Source organism: Lissotriton vulgaris, chromosome 2_1, assembly GCF_964263255.1.
Source record: "Lissotriton vulgaris chromosome 2_1, aLisVul1.2, whole genome shotgun sequence".
NCBI classification, from domain to species: Eukaryota; Metazoa; Chordata; class Amphibia; order Caudata; family Salamandridae; genus Lissotriton; species Lissotriton vulgaris.
In genome coordinates, this window is record NC_141687.1 from 1,352,831,650 (window position 1) to 1,352,851,558 (window position 19,909).

A 19,909-nucleotide genomic window follows, 5' to 3' on the forward strand; every position below is an offset into this window, starting at 1 on the left:
GTGAGCCACTTTTGCACCACCATGTGACGCAGCGGCGGCGTAAAGCTAGCACCATGCTGCGGGGGATTTACAATATGATGCATCTAGGGAAATGCATCACGTTGTAAAGCCCTGCACCACATGAAACCTGCGTCAGGTTTCATGTGGGCATTCTGGCTCCGGTGCAGGAATGCCTCAGAAAAGTGCCTGAGTGAAATCTACAAGATTTCACCCAGTCACTTTTCCGACCCGGCTGCACCAAAACCTTGCGCCTGCTTGAAGTAGTCGTAAGGTGTGATGCACCATGCGCAAGATAGGCCGTGTTGGCACAGTGCTGGAGTTGCGCCGTGCCCGCGACACAACTCCAGCACTGCGCCAACGTACACCGGCAGATGCGACACACATCTGCTTTTCCTTGCTCCATGATGCGCCGCATTATAAATACGGCACGTCCTTGGTGGCACAAAGATTGTGATGTGTGTCACAAGTTTCCTGGGGCATCCCTGCTGATTTGCAGGGATGCACCAGGAAGTGTAAATCTGCCCCTTAATCTCCCCGTGCCTACAAAAATGAATGTGTCCTTGTATAATTCAACAGGTGCTCATGTGCTCTAATACCTTCGGGTCGAGTTCAAGTATTACCAAACCACATAAAAACAAAACAAAATGTCCAGTCCACTAGATGAGGGTTCTTGGACACCCGCCTCGGGGGCTGAGTAATGCGCATAGACAGTACTCGCTTCTTCCTCTCGTCCAATTTGTCTTCTGCTGCCTTTTTGCTGGCCCACGTCCTGCTACCAGTTATTAACACTGGTACTCTTTGTATCCACCTGAGAATGTTGAAGGACTATGCCAATTCCTCCTGGGCATATTCAATGCAAGAAGAAGGCAGCAGGGTTTGTTACAACTGCACTACACAGTCTAGTCACTATTATTTTCAAGCACATGAATTGCCCACCTCAAATGTCCAGCTGCCACTTGGCACAGATAAATCCAAAATACTGAAAGGTTGATGAGAGGCAAAACAGATAAATACAGTAATGAGTCAATGAGCAATAAGAGTTCTTTCGCAGGTTCTGTTTGTTGTGCGTTGTAGATTATTTATTTCTTATATCCTTTATACAGTTAGGTACAGCCAACACATTTCACCCTTGAAAAAGGCTTCTCCAGGGCTGTAAGTACATACTCATCAACCTTTCAGTATTTTGTATCCTTCTGGGAGTTCTTTATCAAGATCACGTAAGTAATCAAAGGTGGTGTGTCAGCACAGACATTTGTATATACTAGGGGCCCACTAGACCTGAACTTTAGGAGGGGGCGGGGGGGGGGGGGTCACGCGGGGGTGGGAGTTCTAAAACTAAACAGTGTGGTGAGAGCTACCATTTTGCACACTGGGAACCGAGACAGGGTTAGAATACACATTTGGAAGACCAGTAATGTTGAGTTTAATGCGCTTATGAATGGGAAAGACATATGTCCATACCTTTCTTTTCCTGCAGTCGCAAATTAAATTGAGATCTTTTGTCTTCGCCAATGCATTCCCCTGAGACAGTGAGCACTGCTGGTGCTCAGAGCGTGTCTACCAAACCTGTGAGCATCAGATGCCTTCAAGATGGTTTGTACCAAGTGAGTCCTGTGCATGTCAGAAATGAAAGCACTGAAGGCTTATTGGAAAAGACAATTTCTGATTAAAAGTAACATGAACTGCATAATGATAACATGCTTCCAGGGAATAAAAAGATGTGTGTGGGGGAATCTCCCAATGTGCCAGATAAAGTGCTCCCACACACATTGATAAGTAGACTTGAGGTGTGAAGAAAGAATAAACAGGGATAAAGAAAATTGTGGGAGCTTCTTTATAGCTGTCACAAAATACAGTGGGCTCACCAGCAGTTCAAAAGGAAGGTCTATCCACAGAGAATAATAAACTGAGTACTGTTCACAATGTAAAAGCATGCATGTGTTTGTATTTCTATAGCATGAACCTACCTCAAGAGCAACAGAGTGTTACCCATAATGGGAGATGATGGAAAATGATGCAAGATTGTATTCATCAAGTGGTGGCTTATATCTGTGTTACAGAAACACTTACACTTGCATCACACACATTGACATTTTAGGCACATTGAACTGCAAAATGTTCAGTCAATGCCAAGCTGGATTCAAATGAAGGTCCTCAGATCGACAGCTTAGCCACCAGACCACATTTCCTTCCTTAGCTGATGAGTAGAACTTTCAAAAAGCTTCAAACATTCAATTTCACAACTCCTTGTCTTGTTTTGTTGATGTTTTGGCTTAGCAATTAGGCTGCATTCCTCATGCTGTCTAGTGAGTGGGCCGAATGCAAATTATTTATGTTTTATACATAAGTAGCAACTACAAGAGTTATTTCTTGTTTAAGGTTGAGGTTTTTTATATTTTCATGTACACAATGGTTTAAGGTTACATACATACAAAGCATGCATAATGGGTTACTATGTAACCTGGTCCAATACTACCATTGAGGGGTTCTGGTGATATATTTGGCCTTGAAGTTCTTACATGTCACCAGAAGCCTTAGATGGCAATGACAAGGTACTCGTTATTTATTTTTTATATTACAAGCTGTTTTATTCAAAGTGCAGATAGCAATGAGCATTGACTGGAATTAAAATGATAAGGCTTTGTTTAGTGTGTCACAAATACATTCTTGATAGAACAATAGGCAACTGTGAGCTCAGTGGCTTTCTGTGATTCTGTGGCTGCAGAGTTTACAACCTAAATGTAAATTTACTGAATTTGCCACATTATTTCCTAAATATGCAGATTTCACCAACATTATTTTTCCAGTTTAAAAGGGTTAAAATAATACTGCCAGACAAAGTGCCCAATAATTTTCATTTTTTGTCGAATCATTTTTGATAACATTGGACGGCCAAGCTGCATTATCTTGGTAGCCTGGACAGGGTAAAATCTTTGCACAGTGATGACAAAATCTGTATTTCACACGTAACTGTAAAATATTTTCCATATTTCACAGTTCCTTAAAAATATGTGGGTTTAACACCACTTCTTTTTGTGCAATGAAAGCTCCAAAACATGTAATGCATCTTATAGATGTAATGACTTCTCAATAATCTCCATTGTACCCATCGGTGTGGAGCAGAGATCATGGTGGGGATGAGTATCTTTTTTAATGCACCATTTTCTGTCATCTAAAGTAGTGTTCAAATGACTGATGAATCTTTTGTCAGTTTCTGGCCGTGCACTACTTTAAAATAGCTAAACACTGCTGTGAGAGAAATTAGGTTATATTGTAAATTACAACTATACAGCCAGTTACCACTTTCTTACCTCTAAATTAATTTAATAAAGTATACACTTACACCTAAGCCAAACTTACACTCAGTCACGGTTTCTTTCTCTCCAAATGAAAGAAGGTTAGACAAAGATGCACAGATTTAAATGTGTGCCTGCTGTGACAGAAATTCATCATCGGAAGTAGTGCTGGCAGCCATATTAGTGAAGGAGCTAAATCCATGTAAAAATGACATTAATTCGTGTTATGGTGAGCATAGACAGCATAAGATACTTCTGCATGATTACATCGAGATAGCCAAAAGGAGACCCATGCATGTGGGAAAGTGTGTGCATGCCCATAACCCTGCTGCACCACTCTCAAAGGGTTCCTGTAGCTCCAACCAGTGCACAACACCTGCTCCCTCAGTCAGTGCTGAGCTCATGCTCCTTCACCTGAACATACGCCTGGTGCTCTCTTGTAGGAAAATGGAAGGTACAGCTGGCAGTATAGGGGAGTACACAGAGCTTTTGTCCACTGAGGGCACCATGATCGGGTCTTCCCCCTTTGTTTGTGGTGCCACAAAGCCATACATTAAGGATTTGCACACATGCATTAACAGAATCCCTCTTATCGCACCATAGAAGCTGACCTGCCTTCACAAGGTTTATACTATATTCCTCCATCCACGCACTTTGAGGTTTGCCTGCTTCAACCACACAAGGGAAGTGAATGTATAAAACATCAAACTCCTTCAGTATGTGAGGGTTTACGTTTGATGTTCCACGTGAAACACAATTTCAAAAGTGACGAGATCACCTTTTACAATTCTAAAGCATAGCTGCCAAATGAATCTGTCACATTTGTAGCACCTTCACTCCAGCCCAGTGCTTAATTGGATAAAACAAAATGTGTGCTGGTGACCAAAATGTTTCTTTTTGAGATTTTTATCAGCACCGTCCACAAACAGCACTGCCCAGTGACACAGTGAAAGTCAATCTTCTTATGAAGGGAGCAAATGGCATGGGAGAAACATGCTGTAAAGTTTGCTTTTGTCAATGTAGTCACCATCTCCTATTTCCACACCCTCAAAATGGTCAATGTAATCTTCCAATGGCTCCCTGTCAGCACATGCAGGATGTCCACCCAGGCCCTCATTGCCAGCAAGCTGAACTATGGCAATGCACTCTGTCGATATCACTGTCTAACTGATAGAAAACGTAAGACCATAAAAAATCCAACTGCCAGAATAACACTAAGGCTTTCCCCCATGTTCACATCACACTGTCTTTGTTCTTTTCCATCTCAGTCACACTCTCCTCATGGTATCTCACCTTTGCGTCCATATTCACACATATGCTTATTCTCTTTCATTACTATCTACCATGTCTTTCTCTCTCTCTTTCTCTCCATTGCTTCTCTCACTTCCTTCTCTCACTTCCTTCCCTCTCGCTGTCATCTTCCCTCCCACCTTCTCCTCCTGCTCCTGGATTCTCAGTTTCCATAGAAAGTTGGGTTTTATATTACAGGAATGAATGCTGAAAGAGCTCATCTGGCTGTGAACTGGCTCACCATCATCTATGCATGCACTGGGACTCACCACTGTCTGCAATGGAGCTCAGCAGCATACTTGGAAGAGCACACCTCCGTCTGCTCAGGTTCACAGTGCTATGTATGCAGGACTCTGCTCAAATTACCTATGGGTGCACAGTCTCTGCTCTATCTGTGCATGGATTCAGCACTATCTGCCAGATTCATCAAAGACCCGTTTTGCGAGTCTGTAATAGCGATTCATAAGGAATCGCTATTACAGACTCGCAAAACGGGATTCATATAGGAATCGCAAAATAAATTGCGATTCCTACACATTCCTTATTTGTGATTAGCAAATTGCTAATCGCAAATAAGGAATAACTCTCCATTCATTCCTATGGGCCTAAAGGCCCATAGGAATGAATGGGGAGTTATTCTTTATTTGCGATTAGCAATTTGCTAATCGCAAATAAGGATGCGATTTCAAGGGTGCTAGGGATGTCCAAAGGACACCCTGTAGCACCCCTGAAAAATAATCTACATTGGTGTTGCGCACACACATGTCCTTTGGACATGTGTGTGTGCAACATGCAACTTAGAAAAATGCATTTAAAAGCATTTTTCTAAGTTTGTGCTATTTACCACGAGGTTTGACCTCGCGGTAAATAGCGGCCCGAAATTGCGATTTCGCAATTTAAAAATGGTTAATGAATTGCATTTAAGGAATCTCAAATAGAGATTCCTTAAATGTAATTCCTCGCAAATTAGCGATTTCGCTATTACCGATTTTTGCATTTGGGCTGATGAATCCCAAATGCAAAAATTACGCTCACAAATGGACAGATTCTCAGAATCTGGCCCTTTGCGAGCGCAATTGAGCTTCATGAATCTGGCTGTATGTGTTCAGGGACTTTGCTTCATCTGTGCTGGTGTTCAGCTCTATCACAGAGGAGGGAGTTCAGCTCTACAAGATGATAAGGTATTTTTGTGGCAGAGCGCCACATCTCTTTATGCACCAGAACCTAATGTTCTCTACGGATTTTACATCTTCCAAGTGTTCAGCCTATCACCAAAGATCAACCAACTTCCTCTCCTTAATAAAATAGGCACTGGAAGGAACTTCTTGATACCGAGCAGATTTCTCCCTTTTGATTGGTGATTTTCTAATTGACTTACAGCAGCAAGAGCTTGGAGGTGGTAATCTCTATTTGCCCTGTCTTCGTACCCTTCTCAATGTCACACCCTATTTGTCCCCAGAGTGTGATTTGTTGTGAACATCTTCTTGATGTTTATTGCTTTTATGTCATTTTGGTATATCCTTTTGATCTACATTTGTAGTGAGGAAATTTAGAAAGAGCGGGGAAGATTACGCTGCAACAAGGAGACAATGTTCATTTGGATCAAGACAAATATTGAATTTATGGGGTAGAAAGGGGTAGGTTGAGAAAAATGAAAAGAGAAGATGACAAGGACCAGGAGAGAAGCCAGTGACATGTGGAGGGAGGGACAAGAGGGACATAGGGCAGGGTGAACAGTGCTGAGGCCCAGGTGACTAACTATGTAAGTAATAAGTAAGTAAGTAATATCTTTATTTGCATGATTACTTAAAACCATTGCAACAGTAAAACATCATATTCAAAATGTTGCCATATTGTAAACATATAATTAAGATTAAGTTAAAACCTTTGCATGAGTAAAACATTATTAGAAACATTTTCGAATTAAAACCCTTAGTTGTGTACCAGCATTTGTAGTTCACTTTATCCAAAGCAACGTTTTTGTTAAAAGGATTCGTTAAAATCATAGGGTCTGGAACAGCAGTTCTATTGAGAAACAAGGGGGCATATTATCAAGAAAGGACGTTACATTATAGTCGCTTTTATCGGCAGGAAACTGAGGATAAATCAGCCATAATGTGCTTGATAATATGCTCTATGGAATTCCAATCGAAGCCCATGTTAGATGTCTTCACATCTAACATGGGCTTCAATTGGAATTCATAGAGCATATTATCAAGCACATTATCGCCGCTTTATCGACAGTTTCCTGCTGATAAAAGCGGCGATAATGTAACGCCCTTTCTTGATAATATGCCCCAAGGTTGTTGGCAATGTGTGGACGCCACTTTTTAAAACATTTTCCTCCTATGTAGTGCATTCTAGGACCGGAGGGTGTTAAGTGTGGCTTTCAGCAGCTAGTGAGCAAGGTGCAAAATCAGCAGCAGATGATGGGACTCTCTTGGGTGCTAAGGCAGCCTTGTCTAAATCTTAGGTGCCTATTATGTTTGACAAATTGGTCCACTAAGTCCTGGTGTTTAACATTTTTTCCGCTGTACCCATATATGTGACCAGACAGCAGGCTAGAAGGACATCTCAGCCTTTGAAGCATACTTTCACTGCCTGCCTGCATGCTCTTATACCCTTATTCCTTAGAGCAGTTTTTAATATGTCTTCATTCCTTGTTTAGTCTCCTGAATATGCACAGCAAATGTAGTATGTCCTCTTTTGATTCTTCACATAATCAACAGTGGAGTGTTATCTGTGGTCATTTCCATGGGGGCAAATGGAGCAATAATGGAAGGATGCCCAGCCACAAGTGAAGATATCTTTATTCTGTCACTTTCATAAAGCGTGCACCTAAATAAGGTTGAGGGGAAGCTCTGGAGTAGCCCTGTAAGACAAACCAGCAGTGTGCCCTTTTCTTTAATGCAGTTTAATCCTCCACTAGGGACATCTTTTTTACTGTTTTATTTACAATTTCTTTAACACCTTCGAATCTGGTGCTCGTGTGCTCATGACGAGCTGAGATCGTCATGACCTTTAGAACGCTCGCACACTGGGTAATTCCCCTGCTGTGTGAACGCTCTAAAGAAACGGGTGTGGTCATGTCGAGCTCAGCTCGTCATGAGCACACGACCACCGTGGCTCATGACGAGCTGACCTTGTCATGAGCACAGGGGTGCTGTACGCGCCCCCCCTCCACCGAGCACAGCATGGGAATTTGCCAAGCTGCGAAGGGGTTAGAGCTTTTATGGGACCCAGGACTCACCAAGGGATCTCGTGGGGCCAGACACTCTATTGAGTCTTGCAGGTAGTTCATGGCTGCGCTGACTATGGGCAATGCAATAGAAGTTAAACTGCACTGTAGCAAAAAAGCAAAGGCAAAGAAAAATCAACATTTCTCAGAATTCTTGTCTCTGAGCACCAAGTTTGTGTTTAAAAACCGGTGGACTCTGAAAAGAGGGGAGCCAGGTGGACCATGTCTCTGAAATAGGTGTGTTAACCGGATGTATGACATTACAACGCATGCTTTTACCACGCATGCCTTTACAACGCGTTTTTTACAACGAAAACCTTTACAACGCATAGCACATTGGGGTGCTGGATAGTGAATAGTTTAATTTACTATTACAACTCCAGTCCCCGTGGACACTAGGGAAGGTGTTGGATAGTAATTTAAACTTATTCCCTATCCTAGAGCACCCCCCCAGCGCAATGCGTTGTAATGGTTTGTGTTGTAAAAGTTGCGTGCTAAAGGCACTGCGTGGAAAAAGTTGCGTTGTAAAGGATGTTTCCCGTGTTAACCCATTGCACTAAACTTACCAGTTTGGATCCTTTGAAATGTGATGTGTCTTGGATTTGGAGCAGACTCTGTTCTCCCTTTGGCATAAGGTTTTCCAACCACCAACTGTCACTTGCAGAGATGTTATGGATGATGAAGAAGGGGAACACATGTGGGCAGAGAAATTGAGGGAAAGCCATGCTGCTGTGGCAGAAAGCTATTGTGGTCGAAGCACCAGGTTCTGTCTATCCACAGTATCATTCTGATCCACCTCTTCAGTCTGATATATGTAGTCCACTGAAAAAAAAGAGCAGGAGGCACACAAAGACCTTCTGGGAGGGGTACTGTGAGATCTCTGAGGGGGTAGGTTAACTATGATCCCCTTATACAGACACAATCCATTTTATTTAGCAGATACACAGCACATGCCTCAGGCAGCATTGCATATCTCCTCAAATGGGGCTGTCAAGGTGCATCTCTAAAGCCAATGAAAAGCCACAAAGTGCAGGACTGGCATGATCCCCAGTTCTAGCCCATCTTCCTATAGGCTTGTGCTTCCAGTCTTATCAACAGTGCCACTGGAAATATGTGATTGGGTGGCTGCAGCGTTTTTCTTAAAATTTTGGTTTTGCTGCGTTTGGCACATAATCCATCACCCTCTGCATAATCTCCAGATTTTAACAAAAACAGTTTTGTTTCTAGCTCAAATAGTTCAAAAGTTACTAAAAACCCAGCGATATGTGTTGCTGCATAGCGGAAGTCCCTTTGCAAAGGTTGACTGGTCACCTTTCTGCTACTTATTGCTATTTGTAGGTGTTAAATTGGTACCAAAAATATGTAACATTTACCCAGAAAGTGTTAACATGTGTAAAAATGAAAAAATAATCAAATGATACTATCATAAAATGTGTCGCATTACGCCGCATAATGACGTCATACCCAATCACAGGTCAAACCTGGCAAATGCAGATGGGCCTCACATGAATTGCGGGTCTGGCAGCTGCAAGGCCCAGGGGAATAGGGGCCCACTCCCTGGGTTTAGTAGCCATGGTCCAGTGCTGCGAGGCACAGGGGCGGTGGGCCTCTAACCCTATTCCTCACAGCGCTACACATGCCTGCAAAGACCAGGTGAGAGGCATCCCTTCCCAGGCCTCGCAGTGCTGCACCATAGGTGCGAGGCATAGGACGTGGTGGGGAAACACTTTTGCGAGGCCCCATGTTGATGGGCTGAGCATGCTGTCAATGCCTAGCGCTGGCCCTGCTGGGTGCTATGAAAGAAGCAGCAAAACACAAGTCGGGCGGCACACTATGCTAAACACAGATTTTTAGCTTACGTGTTTTTAAGCCACGCGCTTAATTACCTGACCACGCCCCTTTGAGAGACCCTCCAGTTTTTTCATCCCACTTAAAGCCCTGTCTCCAGAAGACATGAGTGAGGTCCATTGACAGCAGGGTGACCAACCGTCCGTAAATTTCACGGACTGTCTGTCATTTTAGTATGATGTCCACAAGGCGTCCGTAATTTGGGGATCTCGAATTACGGACGCCTTACAGACATCATTCTAAAATCGAAATGGGAAATCTGAGTAAGGAATGCTGTTTCCCATGCGAGAGGCCCCATCAGTTTAAAAGTTTTCACTCGGGGCCTCTCGCTCCTATCTTTTAAACTGAAGAGGCTGCCTGCAGCCGCCCCTCCCGGACCTTCCTCGTGCAGACTATGAAGTGACCCATTGTCATTCTGAGAATGCAGCTGATTAGCATGACAATGGGCCCAATTGTAGTGACAGCATGTGGTGTGCCTTCTCCTGCATGGGACTGTCTATGGCAAAGCATTCTGCTTTTGTCTTGGCGCCATGCTGGAGAAAATAAAAATAAAATAACTAACAGCGTTTTCACAGTACATTTAAAAGACAGATTTCAACATACAAATTAAAAAATACTATTTATTAATGTTTATTGTTTCTAGCACAAATCTTGATTGCAGAAAGGGCCCAATGACGCTTCGCAAAGTTGCGAGCAGACTGAAAAATTGTGAAGTGCACGATTGTCTCAACCTTACATAAAGTTATTTTTGACTTGTATTGATTTTGGTTGTCTATTTACTTACTTATATATTATTGTGCCACATCCTCCGCTAGGTCTGTAAAACTTATGTTTTGTCCCAAATTTTTGCCCTGAATTTTGACCTTCTGTCCTTTTTTCTCCTGAATTTTGACCCTTTGTCCTGAATTTTTACACTGATCGTCCTGAATTTGCACCATGCCAGTTGGTAACCCTAATTGACAGAGCTATGTACGTGGACAGAGCTATGCACCTGTAACATAAAAGCAAACACACTTTATGTTCAGGACGAAGAGGCTTTGGTAGATCTGCTTGTTAGTTCCAATGCTGGAAAATAATAAACGCTTTAACGAGATGAATAGGAATATATTATCAGTCCAGAAAAATCAATCGATGCTGCCGTTTAGGCATTTCGGAAGAATTGTGTTTTAGCTTTGAGTTCAGAAAAGCAATCGTGCACAGACTGACGGAAAGCTCTCGTATCGTAAGCTGTATACTGTCATCAGCTACTGAGCCGAGTGTCAGTATTTTTTTTTTATATCTGCAAAGCAAATCATTTTCATCATGTTTCCACCTGTGTGTTTATTTCACAACTAACCAGTAGATGGCAGTAAAAGAACGCAAAGAGCTGTTACTTTGTTCATTTAATAAATACTACATGTTTGCCTTTTTCTTGTGCCTATATTTTCAGAGGTGTTCTGTTTACTTGATTATTTCATTATACACTGAGGGCCATATTTATGACCCGGGTCACTCAGAGTTCTGAAGCCATGTAAAGCCACTTTGTGCAAATCACTGTTACACTGCCCTGGGTAGTAGTTCCATGGAGGTTGCATTACTTTGAGCAAGGGATGTGCTTTATGGGTGTTGCATGGGTGTTCCCAGGCAACTGCCATGGTTTTTGACGCAATCCCATATTTGCAAGACCTTGTAAACCTTGGAATGCGGCAAATAAATCCGCCTCCCCATGCGCAACGATGAGAAATATTATTATTATTCCTTTTTACTTCCTCTTTGTGTGTGTGCTGATAGAGGAAAAAGCCTCCCAGGATTTTATTTGTGCTGGAAGGTGCCCCTTCCTGCACAAAAACAAACCTCCATGCAACACAGGCACCCTTGGTGAAAGGGTGCATGCGTTGGCTCTAGACAGCCAAAAGGGCGACAGTGCAAGGGGAAAAGTCAGGAATGTGCCATATGCCTTAAATACAGCACATTCCTGCAAATTCCCAGTGACGCACTGCCGTGCAGCAAGGTGGCTTGCTGCGCTGCACTGTGCACTATTCCGTAAATATGCGCCTCATTTTTTAGAGGCAATATGGTAAATCTATCCAGAATTTGCGCCACCGTACGTTTATACATAGTAATGCCCAGTAGTGCAATGTTAAAGTATTCACTTTCCAGCACAATTTTTTGTAAGCTAGAAAGGTGCTCTTAAAGTACAACAGAAAGCATTTTTCAGAGTTGTGTGCTGTTTTGTAGTAAGAGAGCATTGCATGGGTGGTATTTGGACATTACAACACTAACACTTTTTTTTGACACAAAGAAAGATCTACAAACAATGCTAAACATGGCTTTGCGTGAAAAAATAATACCACTTTGAGGCAGGGTTAATTGGGAGACAAGCAATTATTTTTCCAAACATTTCATGCATTGTATGTGCGCAGAACTGTACTGAGCACATCCTATGTGTGAAATGAAGTGCCTGAGCATAGGACTTTGGACTGGAAGGATATATTTGCAGTATATATTTTTTGCTAGGCATCACACGCACACTTTTGTACTATAATGCAAAGGTGTGCGTGTGAAAAGAGTCAGCCTGTTTGCAGCATTGGCCCTTGCAGGTAAGAGGGGTGGGGCCGGGTTGGGGGGGGGATTCGACAAACGACCATGAGGGGAAAACAAATAAATAATTATTTTCCCTTGTCGTCGACTGTCAAATCCCTCCCACCTATTCCAACCGCTTCACCGCTCTTACCTGCACTGGCCGCTACTGACTGTTTGTGCACAAGTGCACGGGAAAAGAGCTGCAGCAAGCCTATTTGAATAAATAAGGTTCTGGACTGCTCTCTCCCTCTAATAAAATGCAGCATATTGCTGCAACTTTGGTTGCTGTGCTACGATGCACTATAATGTAGTCAATGTGCACCAATGATTTTAGTGTGTCCACAAATACAACTGCTTTGCATGCAAAATCATTTTTCCTAAACCTTATTATCTATTTCCCTTACCCATATTGATGTCCTAGTTCGCCAGTTGTGACCTATTTCTACTGAATCAAGGGGCATATTACCAAGGGGGGCGATTGGCATTTATCGCTAGTTTAGCGGCTGTTTTCGGCCGCTAAGCGGCGATAATTCTATCGCTATATCAGCAAGCTGTCGCTAACTGATGTTAGCGACAGCTTTTAGGCGATAGCAAGCGGTTTGGGGCCCGCTTTGCATGTCAGCGATATTTATCATTAATGACATGCAAAATGTGCGTACCCAACCTGTTAGCGACTGAAAGCAATCGCTAACGTCGCTATCGCCTATTAGCAAGGCGGGCATAGCGATTGAAATATTCCCGCTATCGCCAAAAACTAACGCATGCTCAGACCAGTTCTTAGCCATATTATTCAATGGGAGGTGGATAACATGGCTAAAAGCATTTAGTCGCTAATGCGTGAATATTGCTGTATTCTCAGCGATATTCACGCTATCGCAGGAAAAATTATTGCTTTGGAGATAAACGTTGCTAATAGCACGTTATCTCAGCGATAATTTCCGGCGATGCTTAGCGATAAAAAAATCGTTGCTAAGCCTAGTTAGCGATAAATATCGCTACTCGTTGGTAATATGCCCCCAAGTTCTTTCACGCTTGAGGTTGGACTACATGTGGATACATGGACCACTTATAATACAGAACATCAAAGTGGCCCTCTTTCACTTTCTCCTGCTTCTAGCATAATGGTTACATCATGTAACTTACATGAAATATAACAGTGGACCTCTGGAATACCTAGTTCTCATCTCTGCTTGTTGCTTCACCACAAGAGAAAATAAGAACTGCTCTCTGATTACTCACACATCACGACAAAATGCTTCCCACATAGGATGAACATATTTATCCTTATGTAAATTGAGTCTCAAATGCCAATCATTCAAGACACGGTACAAATGGTGGTGGTGATGGACGGAGCATCTGAATCAATCAAACACTCACACCCAGTCAAAAGATCTGGGTTTAATCCATCACCATTCTTTAGCCCACTCTGCCACCCCAGTTCAGACATGGCCATATGCAAATCAGTCTGACCCTGTGCCTCATGGGAACAGTCCAGCCCAAACTGCCAAGCCATGTCTTCCCTGGACCGGAAACAAGTTTCCGAGGACTGGTTTCTGGCATTCCAGCTGTCTTCAGCCCGGCTTACTTGAATCCAGTGGCAAAGTGAGCAAGGGACTCACATCTGAGCATACCCTGCCACACTTATGGCGGCCAAAAGCGGTACAAAAGGGGGTGGTGATGGACGGAGCATCTAAATCAATCAAACACTCACACCCAGCCAAAAGATCTGGGTTTAATCCCTCACCATTCTTTAGCCCACTCTGCCACCCCAGTTCAGACATAGCCATATGCAAATCAGTCTGAACCTGTGCCTCATGGGAACAGTCCAGCCCAAACTGCCAAGCCATGTCTTCTCTGTACCGGAAACAAGCTTCTGAGGACCGGTTTCTGGCATTCCAGCCGTCTTCAGCCCGGCTTGCTTGAATCCAGTGGCAAAGTGAGCAAGGGACTCACGTCTGAGCATACCCTGCCACACTTATGGCGGCCAAAAGCGGTACAAAAGGGGGGTGGTGATGGACGGAGCATCTGAATCAATCAAACACTCACACCCAGTCAAAAGATCTGGGTTTAATCCATCACCATTCTTTAGCCCACTCTGCCAACCCCAGTTCAGACATGGCCATATGCAAATCAGTCTGACCCTGTGCCTCATGGGATCATTCAAGACACAACATTGCCTGTTAAGACAGGTGATTGATGTCACATGAGGTAACAAGTCCAACCCAGCCATTACCGTTCCGATTTAATCGATATCAAATTATGAATTAGTGACACGCGTTCCTATTTTTCGTTTCACTTAACAGATATTCTAATGGATGTTCTATACATATATCTAAAGTGTAATTTTCATGTTAAAGTTTGATCACAGTTAGCCAATCTCACATTATAATTGATCATACTCTGAGTAGGTGCATGCTAAGTTAGCCACCGTTTATGTAGGCCTCAATTAGATAATTTCTACTGACAACAAATCTGCGCTTTTGGCTGTTGTGTATTATCTCACTCTTTCCTCTGGTTTCAGGAGCCAAGGTAAACTGCAAGTTGTTGGAACTACCCAATAGTTTCAGTTGTTTAATTTTTATATGTAAATGTTGTTATTGTTAGTTTCAGTGTAACTGAATAATTGATTCCTGGCAGTGCTTAAATTGTAAAAAATGAAGTGCAGGTGCTGAAAATGTTGCCAAGGAGGCCACAGCTCACTTCTTCCTCCGGTGAACCCACTTTCAACACTCTCACTGCCTCAGACTCTATCTTCTAACCTTGATCTGTTGTCTGTCCCCTAGGTTTTTGCTCTAAGAGTCTATCTTCTCACCCCTCTAATTCTTTTCTATCATCTTTGTCACACCTGGTGTGTTACCTTATTCCCTGTATTTCTGATTTGCCCTCTATTCATTCTGCCCTGCCCTTTTTCCTCTTCACTTTTATCCACGCTCTGCTATCTCCCCTTGATCTTGGCTCTTTACTATCACTCTTCTAGCTGTGATTAGCTGTGTCTCCGTTTTATGATATATCTGCTTATTTTCCTCTGTCCTGTCCTCTACGTCCTTTCATTCTATCTTCTCTCTTCTTAATGCTCTCTTCTTCACGTCATGGCTGCTTTCTCTTTGTATCTGATTTGCTCTCCTTTTCTTCTACTTAGCTCCATCTTATATATCTCCTCTCCAGTTGTTTCTTTCTCCTCTTTACTCCTGCTCTCTCTCTCAACAATAACACTGCTGCTGCGTGTGACCCCTGTCGTCAGCCTGTACATGTCCCTGCTATTTTGAACTCTGTGTTTTCCTGTTGTCATTCCTAAAGAAGTGGAAGATGGTGTGTTTTACTTTCTTACCTACACCGAATGCATAAACAAAATGTACACCAAATGAAAATGCTTTTTTTGCATATATTAATCAGTGCGGTATGACTGGGTTTAATGCGGAGCAGACGGCTGCTCGAGCACAGCAGGTGATGTCACTGCTAGTGCTGCCTGTAATCAGGAGATCCAGGGATGGCGACGGCATCGGCATCTACTGCTCAGCTTGCTGTGACCCTGCCTGCTACAGCACAGGCATTGTACCCAGCCGTAATGCTGCCAATGCCGGGAAGTATGGCTGTGGTGCCTACTGGACTCACACATGCTCAGCTATTACCATGTTGGGGTGCAGCACACAGAATCTACAGGTGACGTCATGGCGCACAATAGTTGTGTTGGGCCACAGCCGCATCGAGCAAGTTGAGGATAGCAGCAAAGCAGGGCTGCAGGATATGCGACTCTGGCTATGCAGCAAGTGGAAAGTCCACACTTACTTTCATATATTCTTCCTCAAGAGCCCTCACTCCCAAGTACCAAATGCGCTCTCGCAGCTTCCTTGCCTCAACTCTGTCATGAGCCAGCTACAATTATCCAATGGGAGGCTTAGGCTCAGGCAGTGGCAGGGTGCAGCAGACTCTGGGAATAGAATGCAAGCCATAGTTTGTCGATGATTTCGTGGATTTGTGATCTGCGTGATGACATCATCACTAACGTGGTGATACACAATCATGCTTGCCTGGACAGGCGTATGCTGGCCTGTCAATGAACATTTCCCAGCCAGTCAAATTGCAATTTATGTTATTCTGTTTATTTTTTATTTGAACAATTAATATTGAGACCACCACCTGCAGGGTCAGAAATTGTAGCCCCGGCCCTGTGAAAGAAGTGCCGGAGCTGAGCACCTGAAAGCACCTGCTCAAATTAAGCACTGATTCCTGGCACCTGTGGTGGTGACGACCTGACTGTGATGTACCATCCTGCATGAAATATCTTTTGATGGATATGTAGTTGTAAGCTTCTTTGGTTCAATGCCTGAGAAAGAGAGGGATGAAAACTTATCGACAAAATGTTGTAATTTGATTGCTTCCCACTTCTTGAGCACTGTGGGCAGTGTAGCCATTTGTTAAATCTTATGTTTTAATTGTGCATTGCCAATCTAGTTACTTTTAGATGCCCCTATCTACTCTTTCAGGAGCAGATTCTCCTTTGCACTTTCTTGAGACCTCATGCTTTTTTTTCCTGCAATTATGTTAAGTTATGTTATGTTATTTTAATTTGTAACGCGCACATATACTCGTGAGTATCCCGGCGCAGGGCAAAGAGAGGTAACCAGCAGAGAATTTAGGAAAAGAGATAGGGTTTCAGGAACTTCTTGTTCCAGGCAACAGCCGTTTTCCTCGTCAAGGAGCTACCTCCGAGCCTCTGATGTTGAAAGCGGGGGACTAGAGCTTGGCGCTGAGACATAGAGCGTAAATGACGCGCTGGGGTGTAGAAAGCAAAGCGTTTTTTGTAAGTAGGTGGGACCCAGCCCATGGAGACCCCGATGGGCCGTGACCAGGGATTTAAATTTAACCCGTTCAACCACCGGAAGCCAGTGCAGATCGCAGAAGTGAGGTCGCATGCTAGTCCTGGCAGGAAGTTCCAGAAGGAGTCTGGCTGCCGCAATCTGGACCACCTGAAGTTTCTTTCACAGGTAGTCCGGAATACCCACGTATCGGGCATTGGCATAGTCCAATCGAGACAAGATAAGGGCACAGACAACAGACTCCTTCGCCTTCATAGGCAGGAGCGTGTGAGAAGTTGGCCCGATATGTGATGTCCACTTTTCTAGTGGGCACCCCCTGTATCAGTCCAAACAACCCTTATGGTGATGGTTGTAAAGTCAACCTTATAGACCAGCTATCCTAGTGGTAGCATGGACAAAGCAGTCTTAGGCTAATACTTCAGAGAGCACGTGAAGCCAATTCTATTACCAATAATAACCCCTCGAATACCAAATGAAAGGACACCACACAAGGTATATATCAAATATATATGAATTTATTCCTAACACAACCCCTCTGCACTCTTTATGAGGTCAGAGTTCAAGATACAGCACAAGTAACTCAAATAAGCATACTATAAGATGCACAAATACAATTCTGCCCTAGGGGCCTCCCAAACCATATACTAAATAGGTGGTATAAGGACCACTTCAGAACAGGTGAATAGGCCTAAGGCCTAGGGAATCGCTGGGACTACACTGAACAACCACAGGTTAGGAAGTAGGAGTCTCACAGGATGCGTGTGCAGTGTCTAAACACGCACGCAAGTTCTCATAGGCTTTTAATGGGAACATAAAAGTTAGAGACTAGTTGATTTCAGACAGTCCGGGTTGGATAGTTATTACCCACGGGAGCACCGGAGGACTCGAGTTACCTCACCCAGGGAAGCCGGGTGCATAGCTGTGAAGTCATGTCGGGTTTTGTTGTCGATTCCTATGGAGAGCTGCAAGAAGATGCTGCAGGCGACCAGGAGGAAGATGTCCCGATGGATGCCAGGGTGGATCGGAGAAGTGAAGAACTTGAAAGCAGAGGGGACAGAGTCTGGGTCACTAGCTAGTGACCAGGAAGGAACCAGGAAGGAACCAGGCGATGTCGAGCTGCAAACAGGTGAAGAAGTGAACTTTGTCTCTGCAGCCACGTGGACCAGGAGGTGTCAACGATGACCAGGAGCTGGAGACAAACTGTCCCACAAAGGCTCTCGCTGTTGGCAGTATCAGCTTCCGGATTGGAGTCAACAAGCCTAGGCAAAAGCAACCGACGCAGGAAGTGAAGATTGGCTTCTTGTACAGACCAGCAAGGTCTGTGGAGCTTCCCCTTTACAGGAAAGCAAGAGCAAGCCCATCGCAACCAGGCAAGCAGCGTTGTTTCAAAATGGAGTATTCAAGATGGCCACTAGCCAGCGGGCTAGCAACCGCAAAGATGCGTCAAGTGGAAATGCAAGAGCAGGCCCCACATGGCACTCATGGAGTGTGGAGGGCTGTGCATCGGTGCACTTACGACTCGGGGTTGGGGATTCTCAAGTCCCAATGCACAACTTTGAAGATGCCTCAGAAGCAGCACAATTCAGCAAAGAGTAAAATGTTCAGGTGTCCGGTCCCACGTCTCTCGTGTCCACCATGGGTCTCAGCTTTGCTGGAGGTGTGGGTCAGGGTTGGAGAAGTTGGGAAGTCCAGCCCTGTGAAGCAGAGTTGTCGGGATCCTTCGGGAGCATCAACAAAACAAACTGGCGATTCGCTAGGTGGTGCCTGTTTGCACAGGGTGGTCACTCCTTGACCACAAGGGAGATTCTTCAGTCTTCTAGTTGCAGTATAATGTCGAAGTTCCAGAGTTTCATTTCAGAGTTTCAGTTCAGGATAATCCAAAGTCTCTAGCTCCTAGCTCCTAGCTTTATACTGATTAAAGAGGCTGGATTACCTGCTAGGTCCCTCCTATGGGTGGGACCAGGGAAGGGGGTGGTTACACCCCTTTCCCTTTGTCCAGTTTCGCACCAGAGCTGGGGCTGGAGTGCCTCAGCATCTGGTTTGAACTGGGCTATGCATGGAGCACCTTGTGTGCCCCAGGCAGTGTCTCATTTCATTCAACCCACCCTGCCCCAATACACTAGAGCCTGTCTGGGGAGGTGCTAGCACCTCCCAAGGCAGGAAATCTATTTTCCAGGCCTCCCTCACTGGAAGGGCTCCCAGCTGCAGGAGGTCAGACTTGTGTCTGTGGCAGCAGCATCCATTTTGTGATGTTGAGGCTCTGTTTAACTTTAACCGGGTAAAGCTACAACTACATGTCTTCTCCCTCTAGAAGGGTGGAATGCTACCCCCGTCACCAGAACTGGGGAGTGGGTAGTATTCCGAAGCGTATGACACCTTACACAACATGTTTCGATAAAGCCAAACCAAAGTTAGGATTAACCGCAAGGATTATAATGCACTTAAGAGTATATGGTATGGCTATATCATAGAACAGCTATAAGGACATGGTTCCAAAAGCTGCAGACAGGCTCAGCTCATGCTAGAGCACCATCTCACATAAAACCAAGCACTCTGCCTTCAGGATTGTTAAGGCCTGCCATAGGAGTGACTTACAGGTATATATGTGTCTATATGTAATAGTAGGTATAGGGATACTATACCTAAGCAAGTGGTGATTACATGACCTTGCCCCAGCTGAGTGATCAGCCAGTTGTGTCAATGTGGATGGCCAGCCAGGGGTGGCATAATACATGCTGCAGCCCCTGGTAGGCCTTGGATGCACCTATGCCCTGGGTACCTATCGTACATTATACAGGGGTTCACTAAGGTGACCCAATACCCAATTGGATATGTACATAAAATGTACATGGTATGAA